Source organism: Capsicum annuum, chromosome 10 (assembly GCF_002878395.1).
Source record: "Capsicum annuum cultivar UCD-10X-F1 chromosome 10, UCD10Xv1.1, whole genome shotgun sequence".
Taxonomy (NCBI): domain Eukaryota; kingdom Viridiplantae; phylum Streptophyta; class Magnoliopsida; order Solanales; family Solanaceae; genus Capsicum; species Capsicum annuum.
The window spans coordinates 135,700,646-135,711,092 of NC_061120.1; the positions used below are offsets into that span (position 1 = coordinate 135,700,646).

General features: G+C 30.9%; 1 protein-coding gene across 1 annotated transcript in view; it reads left to right on the forward strand.

The window, feature by feature from the left end:
* The window catches only part of LOC107863939 (calcium-dependent protein kinase 4), a gene marked incomplete at its 5' end in the record, with an annotated part of 20,836 nt that extends 15,836 nt beyond the window's left edge, over positions 1 to 5,000 (forward strand). Inside the window, 1 exon segment of the mRNA XM_016710147.2 lies at positions 4,618 to 5,000.
* Between the last annotated feature and the right edge of the window lie 5,447 nt (positions 5,001 to 10,447).

Genomic DNA, 10,447 nt, shown 5'->3' on the forward strand with positions numbered 1-10,447 from the left:
AAATACGGTAATTGAATCAGATAATGCTGATTCAATTACCGTATTTTCATTTATATCCGAATGTTCGGATTTATGAACCAAAAACCGACATGCTTTACTGCTTTTAGCATATCCTATGAACACACAGTCCACAGTCTTAGGTCCTATCTTAACCCTTTTAGGCATAGGAACTTGGACCTTTGCTAGACCCTCTCACACTTTGAAATATTTCAAGTTGGGTTTCCTTCCTTTCCATTTCTCATAAGGAATTGATTGTGTCTTACTATGGGGAACTCTATTGAGTATACGATTGGTTATAAGGATAGCCTCCCCCCACAAGTTTTGCAGTAAACCGAAACTTATAAGAAAGGCATTCATCATTTCTTTCAAAGTTCGATTTTTTCTTTCCGCAATTTCATTAGATTGAGGTGAATACGGGGCCGTAGTTTGATGGATAATTCCATTCTCTACACATACTTCGGCGAAAGGAGATTCATATTCTCCGCCCCTATCACTTCTTATCATTTTTATCTTTTTCTCTAACTGATTTTCTACTTCAGCTTTGTATTGCCTAAATGCATCTATTGTTTCATCCTGACTATTTAGTAAGTAGACACAACAATATATAGTGCAATCATCAATAAAAGTTATGAAATATTTTTTTCCACCACGTGATGGTGTGGACTTCATATCACAAATGTCAGTGTGTACTAAGTCTAAAGGATTGGTATTCCTTTCAACGGACTTATAAGTATGCTTTGCATACTTTGATTCCACACATTTGACACTTTGATTTATTGCACTCAAAGTTTGGCAAAACCTGTAAGTTAATCAGTTTTCGTAATGTTTTGTAATTAACATGGCCTAAACGTTCATGCCACAAATTATAAGACTCAAGCAAGTAAGAAGAATTTGAACTTTTATTGATTTCAACATTCATTACATTCATCTTATAAAGGCCCTTGGTGAGATAGCCTTTTCCTACATATACTTCTATTTTGCTAATTACAATTTTTTCAGAAATGGTTACACATTTGAATCCGTTCTTGTCTAGAAGTGAAACAGAAATCAAGTTCCTACGTAACTCCGGAACGTACAAGACATTGTTAAGTGTCAAGACCTTTCCTGAAGTCATTTTCAAGCCCATTTTTCCTGTTCCTTCTTCCTTAGCCGTAGCGGAGTTAGCCATGTAGATTATTTCTTCTACTTGAGCCGGAGCGAATAATGAAACAAACTCTTTGTTGGTACACACATGGCGGGTGGCACCAGAATCCATCCACCATTCGCGAGGATTCCCCACCAAGTTGCATTCTGAGAACATAGCACACAGATCATCACATTCTTTGTTGGACTCAACCATATTAGCTTGATCCTTTTTCTTGCTTTTCTTAGGGGCACGACAATCAGTTGACTTATGGCTAATTTTGCCACAGTTGGAGCACTTTTCCTTGAATTTCTTCTTGGGTTAATTGCTTCCTTGTTCAACTTTCTTCCTTTTCTTAGAATTGTTTTGGTCATCTTCTACAATATGTGCTCCATTAATTGTAGAATTCCCTTTTGACCTTCTCTCGGCAGCCTTATTATCCTCTTCAATACGCAGTCGGGCAATAAGATCTTCGACAGTCATCTCCTTGCGTTTGTACTTCAAGTAGTTTTTGAAGTCTTTCCACATAGGTGGTAGCCTCTCAATGATCGTTATTACTTGAAATACATCATTCACAATCAAACCTACAAAACAGTTTATGTGAGTACTAAGAACATTTTCAATTTGTTTAACTAAGGTATTTTTCAAAAATATACCTTCTGCTAAGAGATCATGGATGATTACTTGCAATTCTTGAACTTGAGAGACAACCGATTTGCTATCTATCATTTTAAAGTCTAGAAACCTTGCAACAAAGAATTTCTTAATTCCCGCATCCTATGTCTTATATTTTCGTTCTAGTGCCCCCCACAATTCCTTCGATATCTTAGTTCCACTGTAAACATTGTAGAGGTCGTCTTGGAGACCACTCAAGATATAATTTCTGCGAAGGAAGTCTGAGTGCTTCCAAGCCTCTACAATCATGAAATGCTCTTTGTCCAAGGTTTCCTCGGGCACCTCAGGAGCATCCTCACTAGTGAACCTTTGAAGGCATAGAGTGGTGAGGTAAAAGAACATCTTTTGCTGCCATCGCTTAAAGTCAATGCCCGCAAATTTTTCGGGCTTCTCCGCAGGTGTCATTGGTTGTGGAGCATTTGCTCGACTTATTGAAGCAATGCTAGTTGCCCCCACAGTGATAGCCGCATATTGCATTTGACTTTCGTTAGTTATTTTTTCTGTCACCACAAGACAATAAAATTTAGTATTTTCAGAATACTATTTATAAAGTTAAGCAACTTTAAACTCTTCTTTTTGTTTCTAGTTAACGATGAAGTTTTTATGACTTCCAATCGTCAACTGAATGATCTTTAACTTGTGATGAAGATTTTATGTCTTCGAATCACTAGTTAAGTTCAAACGGAGTAGAAAACTTAAAGCTTTAATCTCCAAAAATAAGTAATACAGATTCTGCAGAAGATTATTCCTTAAGATTGTTATTTTATGGTGTTTTCGGGTACAAGAATCTGTATTAGGCACAATAACTTCAACACTAGTTCAAGTTTAAAACAAGAACACTATGAAGTACAAAAACACCCTCAACACAAGATCAAAGTGATCTTTCAAAGAAGTGTGTTTTATTTTTTCAGAAATTAAGATGAAACAGAAATATAAAGCCAAGTCCCCCGTCTTCACGGAGTGTCCTTAAGGACTAATTCTCCTCACTGTACCCGAGGTTTTGGTATCTTCCTCCTAGGATAAAATGACTTTCAATCCAACTATCGTGGTACTTCAAATAATTGGATTCGTCGAACTCACTCAACGATTTGATTGATCACAAAGAATGTTTTGAAGACAAGAATAGTTTTTATTTCATAAAATTTTTCATTCATAAACCTGTGGATAAATGCAGGTTTATATAGTCAGCAAGTGCCCCTTCCCAAAGGTGGCAATGGTTCATCTGAAAAGGTGTATTTTTTGGAAGAGTCATCTCTGTTCATTCGAAACATTGTGTCTTTTTCTGAACAGACATAACTATCTGAATAGTCACTCCTTTTCCAAAGCAATATGTCTTTTTCTCAAAGGTTGTGTCCCTCCATTTTCCATTCACACCTTTTTCATACATATTGAACCCAACATGTCCTTCATAAAATTGTAAAATGGTTGGGTTGATTTTTGGGGTTAGACCTGGAAGAAGGAAGAAGCAGCATTAATAGTGAGAGTTTCTTATTTGACAATTGATTTAGCAATGTATGGGAGGGGCTAGTTTTACACTATTTGCAATGGCTCTCATATTGAGAAATTCTTTCTAGTGCCATTTGATCACAAAGTCCCTTGACTACTGCATAAATGACTCGACCTTGTTTTTCAATTAGCAATGGTGTATATTGTGGTTGTTTTGTTACTTCTGTCAGCCATGCACCTTCTTGAATAATGCTGAAGTCGCAACATCAAGGTCTGATATAGGAGTTACTAGGGCCAAGGTTTGCCAACTATCTAGTGGTGGAAGTTGCCAGGAAAAATTGATTGAACCTGTGAAGTTCAGTGAGGTGTATGTGTTAAATCTGGTTGGCTTCCTAATTATGAGATTATAATGTTTTCAGTATCCCAATTTGGATATTCAATTGAAGTGACTTGAAACGATAACAATGTGGAGCTCATAATTGAACTGGGAGAGGAAGGGGTTTGGGAAGTGGGTGTAACATACTTGGTGGGGCATCCATGAGGTATGGGTGAGAATTTGAGAGACACCCAGGTGGTTCAAGGTTTCTACAGAGTTTCTATTAGGGAAGGCATCAAACAGCATAAAACTTGGTTGTATGGTGAACAGATATGTTTTGATCTTGAAGATCCACTCGTGAATATGCTATCAAAATATATGATGGTATGTATTAGTAGCATGTTGTAAATTGATTTTGATGTAGTTGTGATGGTCCTTTAATGGCGTCATTGGAACGAAAAGGAAAATAGTGGGATCATATTGTTGGAAAGAAAAGGGCTATGATGCAAAAGATCAGAAGCAATCATACTTTTTGGTTTTGAGTTGACATGGGGAGCATGGGATTAAGTCGAGCTAAGAGGGGAAGAGAATTGGGAAGTAGATTTATGATTCAGTAGAAATTCATGCTTTGCTAAATAGTGGATGCAGCAAATTGGTATTTGCGATGTACATTCAGTTCTTTCTTTGTTTGCACCTTTTATCATGCATTTGAACATTTTCTTTGATAAAGACATCTTGAATATTTTCTTAGCCAGGTTCCCAAAAAAGATTGAAAGATTAAATTGTTGACATCCAAATCCATAATTTCTCCTTACAAGAAGGTGTGAACAATCCCCCCCCCCCTGAAAATTACATAATCAATTTAAGTCTATGTACTGTTTTGGGTTCTATCGTGGACAACGCTTTTCTTTTAGATATTTGTGTAGATTTTGAAGAAGTTGTTTGTATAGATATTTGGAGTTGGTTGTGTCTTGTAGAACATGCTGCATTGCAAATGAAATGGTTGGCGTTGATCATGTATTCTGCAGAAGAAGAATCTAATTATGGTGCTGGCTAGTTTGTAGGTTGTACAGAAGAGGCCAACAGGCATTCTTGATAACACGGTGTCTCCTATCTAATCCTGACAGTAACATCCAGTATCTTCGAATTTGCGTAGAAGAGGATGAGTGAAAGATCCTGTTGGACGCTTCCAGAAATTGTTGTGAGCTTCATATAGTCCTTATTTGTGAGCTTCATATAGTCCTTAGTGTTGAAAATGTTCAAATTAGTTGTGCTCTTTAGTCAAAGCTTCGTTCTTGTTTCGAATCGTTAATGCATTATTCCGTGAATGTTTTTCCTTTTCCCCTCGTGTAATTTATGTTATTTATTTTGATGCTTGTTTGTAGTAATACTTGTATTGTAACCGTACATTTTCTTGATTAAAAAAATATATTTTGTTCAGATCAGGCATATCAATTATTTTGGTACAAGAATTGATAGCAGAGAATAATTATTACAACTATACCTCAGTCCCAATCAAACTGAGACCGGTATCACTGATCGTATCTCACTTCACTAAGCTTATATTATCCAATATCATAATCTCTGACCAATGTTATACAGAGAATGGTTGCAACTTGTGAATGACTTTACTACTATATATAAATATGTGAGTGAAGCACATACCTCATAGTTATGAATTGCTTTACTACTATATATATAAATACGTGAGTGAAGCACGTACCTTATAGTTGTCATGTGGGCTTCATGAAATTATTAATGAATTTGAGGGTATTTAAAGTATATTTTATTTTTGTCTGCTTCAAGTTGTACCTAAATATTTATACATTTTGAGTATTGGACAAAAAATCCAGGCTAGGTTTAGTTTATTACACCTTTTCTTCCATTGTTTCAATTCTTTAATATGTGGACCTACAATTAAAATTTTCGCTGACCACTGTTTCAATTCCTTAAAATGTATGAATTTCAAAGTTAAAATTTCAGCTGATCATTTTATTTTCTTTAATTATTTTTAATATAATATACATATTGACCTTGGAGTAATTGGTAAAGTTGCTGTCATGTGATCAGGAGGTTCAGGTTCCAGCCTTGGAAACAGTCCCTGGCAGAAATGTAAGGTAAGACTACATACGATAACACCCTTATAGTGGGGCCCTTCCTCGGACATCGCGTATAGCGGTAGCTTTAGTGCATCGGGCTGTCCTTTTTTTTTATAATATATATATTGAAATTGCGTAAATTAGTTAGTACTATATAGAATCACGGTAAAGCAATACCTTTTCGTCAACATATCTCCTTGTTTCGTGATTTTATTGTATCATCCCTAAATAATTATTATATGTCATTTATATATTAAAAAAATAATAATATTTTTTAAAAAACAAAATAATTATTTATGACATATTACTTCAGCTATTTCAATCATAATTTTACTATATCACCCTTAATTAATTATTATAAGTCATCTAAGTAATAAACAAATTAATAATATTTAATTAAAAATTAAAATAGAGATAGAATAATAAATTAACTCTTGATATTTTAAATTAACTTGACATCTTATATGAGGTCCAGTTAATTTTTTTACCCAAGCATTTTTATAGTAATTTTGCTATATCGCTTTTAATTAGTTATTATGAGTAATTTAAGTCATGGCTGTTTTGCTGCTTCAATCGTGATATTTGATTGATTATTACGTATTAAAAATTAATCATGTTTAATAAAAAAGTAAAATAGATATTTATAAAATGTTTGTAGAGCTGTCAAAATGGGCTGACCCAACCCAACCCAACCCTAGCGGCCTAAAGAATTATGAAAAAATTTCAGAAATAACAACTATAGAGCCTTACTTATAACTTTCATAGCAACAGTTTTATAATTACGAAAAATAGCAAATTGTATTTTGTATTTAAGTAAACTGTTGCTATACAAATACATATACAATAAGATTTACTGTTCTTGTTTTATTCAAATTAATTGAGTTAAATAAGAAATAATTATCCCATCTAATTAAATTCTCATAAATTACTCTTATTTAGATTAGTAGATTCCTTTTCCAAATCAAACTCAAATATGAAGATTATTATTTCCATGATCTTCAAAATTGCAAAATATCATTCTCTTATATCTCTAACTATTTTTTCTTGTTAGTTTTTCATTTTTTTTATCTTTTTTTTTTTTAATTTTAATTTCTTTTTCTTTTCTATTTTCTTCTTTCCACTTTATTTTCTCTCTTCTACTTCTCTTTTTTTTTTCCTTTTTCGTTTTTATTTTTTTTTCTTTTTTCGTTTTCTTTCTCATATTTTTTTTCATTTTCTTCTTTTTTTAAAAAAAATAAAATTTCGCTTTTGTTTTTACACTTCCATTTCTAGGTTCTATTTCTCTTCCCCCTCCCCTCCCCTTTTTCACTTCTTTTTTTTCGAATTTTTATTTTTTGTTTTTATTTTTTTCAATTTTTTTTTTACTCTTTTATCTCTATATTTTATTTTTAAAAGACAAATATCTATATCATATATACATATTAAAAAAATATACAGAATAAATAGACATACAGATCTGCATATGTATTTATAGTAATATATATTTATATATATATATATATATATATTTATATATATATATATATATATAAACATGTAGGACACAATCTCTATAACAAAAATTACAATTATATACATATACATATAGGTAATAAAAAAATACATGATACATATCTTAAACAGTAAAAGAAAACAAATAAGTACATATGTTACCCTCTAAAATGACATAATATGTACAGTTCAAAGACAAATCCAACACCGTATAAAATATATATAGCTCTGCATATGTATTTACAGAATACATACCTAACCATATGTATATTCTTATTTCATATGAGTCACCTTTGTATTTCGCAAATACATATGAAGATATATAGTATAATTATGTTTGTTACTATTTAATATGAATATGATATGTATTTCGTAAATATATATCAGTCATATTTATATTTTTTGTATAGTAATGTACATATGGATCAGACATGTATTTTGTAAATACGTATGCGAAGTTATATGTATTTTTTTGTAATGTAATATATATTATGTAAAAGAAAACATACGCATACTATGTATTTTGTATTATATTTTTGTGAAAAGTACATGTATATAAATTTATGTCACTATTTTGTTCTATAAGTGTTGCGTGATCATATATTCATGGCAAGAGTACTTTCAAGATTTGCACCACATATAGAATGTCACACAGTCACTGATATTGAAGAACGTATTAAGACGATGTTATCAAAGGAGCATTGCATGATTTTTTTTCATAAGAATATTTGTGGTGTCTACATGAGCAAAAAGAAATGTGTAGTTCAAGCGCAATTAGATAGTTGTATTATGTCACAAATGTATTATCATTTTTTGGGGGTATGTGCATGTATTTATATTTTGTATATATAAATGCATATCTATATGTATTTTTGTACGATGTTGGATTTGTCTTTAAACTGTTCTATGTCATTCTAGATGGTAACACATGTAGTTATTTTTATTTTTTACCGTTTAAGATATGTATCATGTATTTTCTGGTTACCTATATGTATATGTATATAGTTGTCCTTTATATTATAGAAATTTTGTGTCCTATACGTTTATATATACATATGAGTGAGATATGTATTTCTGTAAATGCATATGCAGATACATGTATACGTTTTGTACTGTAAATATATATCCAGATTTGTATAACTATGTATTTAGTATGTTTTTTGAATATGTGTATGTGATATAAATATTTATTTTTTCAAAATAAAAGTTAGAGATAGAAGAGTAAGAAAACGGGAAAAAACAAAAATATAAAAAGAAAAAAAAATGAAAAAAAGATAAGTTGAAAAAGAAAAAAAAGGAAGAAAGAGAAAAAGAAGTGTAAAAAAAAAAGAAAAAAAGATATGAGAAAGTAAAAAAAAAAAAACGAAAAAGAAAAAAAATAGAAATAGAAGAGAGAAAATAAAGTGGAAGGAAAAAAATGAAAAAGAAAAAGAAATCAAAATAAAAAAATAAAATGATAAAAAATAAGATGAAAAAAAACTAAGAAAAAGAAAAGGTAGAGATATAAGAGAGTGAAAGACAGTAATCATATTTTATTTTGAAATATTGAAGATCATGGAGATAATTATTTTTAAATATGAAAAAGAAAAAAAAAGAAAAGAAAAAAAAAGAAGAGAAATAGAAAAGGGAAAATAAAGTGGAAATAAAAATATGAAAATAAAATAAAATAAAAAATAAAATGAAAAAAAATAAGATGAAAAAAAAGGGGTAAAAGATATGGTTATATTCGAATAAGGTGAAATAGAGTGAAAATAGAAAAATGTAAAGTAGTGAGAGTAAAACATGACTTGTCTAGTTAATGAGTAAAATAATGTTACTCTTGTTTATAAACTGTAATTTTACAAAAGTGTTACTATTTATTGTAATTATAGTCTTAAGTTTGCTACTTTCTGTAATTTTTTCAATAATTAAATGGGCTAGGACGGGCTAGCCCTTTTAACTAAAGGACCTTTACAATAGTGGCCCAACCCAGCCCTAAGCGGACCACAGATTGGGACAGGTTGGCCCTTCAGAAAAGATAAAAGCAACCCGAAATATGATAAACAAAAATATTGGACGCACTATACTATCACTAACTTTTATGGTTTCACTTTATTATATCTCCTACTAGTTTTTAACATGTTATAGGCCTCTTACTAATACTTTTAAGGGTCGCTAAGTTGGAAAAGAGTTATCCTAAGATAATTAATCTCGGAATTAGTTATTTCATTATGTATACAGATAATTTATCTCATCACTATGGTATAAATTGTGAGATAAATAATGTCGGTACTTACTAATACCTCACACCAAACATGGAATAAAATAGTCCTTCATTTTATCTCGAATTATTTATTCCTTATACCTCACACCAAACGATCCATTAGTTGAAATTAACTCATGACATTTACTGTAATAAGCAAAGAAATGATGATTAGCTACAAATTTCATAGAAAAATTCTAATATGATTAAGATAATAAATATAGATATACACAAAGTATCTACATAAAAGAAGCAAGATTATAATAGAAGAGAACCTAAATTTAAAGAACAAAATATTGCATTAAACAAAGGCAACAACTACTAAATAATCACGAGTAAAAGCAACTTTTTGAAGTTCACAACTAAAAGCAGCTTACCAGCCATTTCAAACACACATTAAGAACTTTCAAAAAATTAGTATCAACCAAAAAATGAATAAAAAAAATAAGCAGTTAGTTAGAAAAGACTGACAAAATTCTAATGCCTAGTAAATAAATGACCAATTTAAAAATATTTAATAATTAATTTTAATGTCTCAGTCAATGGGCTGGCCTCTGACGCTGATGGGTTAGGCCACTGAGGCCGCCGGGTCAAGTGGGACTAGGCTTATAAGCCTCATTTCTAAATGGGCTGAAAAAACTTAGCCCAATCCCACTTAATTAAAGGATTGAGTTGGGCCGGCCTCACGGGCCAAGCCCATATTGACAACTCTACATGTCTGCTTCAATCATAATTTTATTATATTATTCCTAATTAATTAAGTATTAAAAAAATAAAAATATTTAATAAAAACGGTAGAGTAAACATAAAATGATAAATTAACTCTTGATGTTTTAAATTAACTTAACACCTTATATGAGACCCACTTAAATTATGTTCACAAGTATTTTTTTATATCACTTCCAATTAGTTATTATGAGTCATTTAAGACATGTCTTCTTCGCTTTTCCAATTGTAATACTTGACTGACTTTCGAAATTATATCAGTGTCACTTAAATTGGAATAAAAGAAAAGTATTATAAATCACAATAATTAAAAATTTAAATTATTTTTA